The sequence below is a fragment of the Triticum dicoccoides genome, chromosome 6B (genome assembly GCF_002162155.2).
Source record: "Triticum dicoccoides isolate Atlit2015 ecotype Zavitan chromosome 6B, WEW_v2.0, whole genome shotgun sequence".
Taxonomy (NCBI): domain Eukaryota; kingdom Viridiplantae; phylum Streptophyta; class Magnoliopsida; order Poales; family Poaceae; genus Triticum; species Triticum dicoccoides.
In genome coordinates, this window is record NC_041391.1 from 689,472,951 (window position 1) to 689,473,891 (window position 941).

Below are 941 nucleotides of genomic sequence, written 5' to 3' on the forward strand. Positions count from 1 at the left end.
GAAATCACTTGTAAATCATTTTCTGGCCTCCTGCCGTGTAATAACTTGTTGGACTCGAAATAACAGCTGGGACCTGAAAATAGCAAACACGTATCAGCGATCAGTTTCCGGTCATTGGTTGATACTGCATCGATCGTGCTTAGTAATGAAGCAAAAGCGAGGCACCGAACGGCGACTGACTGATGGAATAATCGAGGAGCTGGACTGGCCGGCGAGCTGGTCAATCGAGGCCGTGCCGTGGCGCGTAGCGAACGACTGATCACGCGCCAGCACAGATATATTCCCTCGGGGAAGCGACGGCGACGTCCGTGTCTGCACGCGCCACAGTAATTGCACTGCTCGGTCGAGCTTCCAGCATATCCAGCGTGGTTGGTCTCGATCGCGAGCAGAGTAGCTTGGCGGGGTGGGGAAGCGCTTGTCTGCAAGGAAGCTGCAACTCCTCCACGTCGACCGGGACACCGACCGGCACGCACGCACGCAGCTACGTACGTGGACATCTGCCGCGCCGTCGTCTCCTGCTCCTCGACTTCCAGCATCTCCCCGTCTCGATTGGTCGCTGCGACGGTGCCGGCCACGGGTTCCGTTCCGCAGCGATCCGCACACATCGGCCTCGGCTCGGGGGAGCCGCGACAAAGCTCTCGCTCGATCGCGTCCCCGATCACGTCGCCCGGTCCCCGCGCCGTTGGAAACGATGGGCCGATCGAGCCGCCGGTGCCGAACCTTGCGCCCTCGCCTCGCCGTCTAGTCTCCATCGATCCCCGACTCCCCCGGCCGGCTATCGAGGAAGCGGCCGATACGTAAAAGGTGTGTTACTACGCGTACAGAAAATCACTGTGGAGAAGGTAGGAACTTGATGATGGACGCCACCGAGTCTCTGCTTCTCCGAACACACTACACCGCTTCATGCATGATATTGCGGACCTTCAATCGTTGAAAATGAT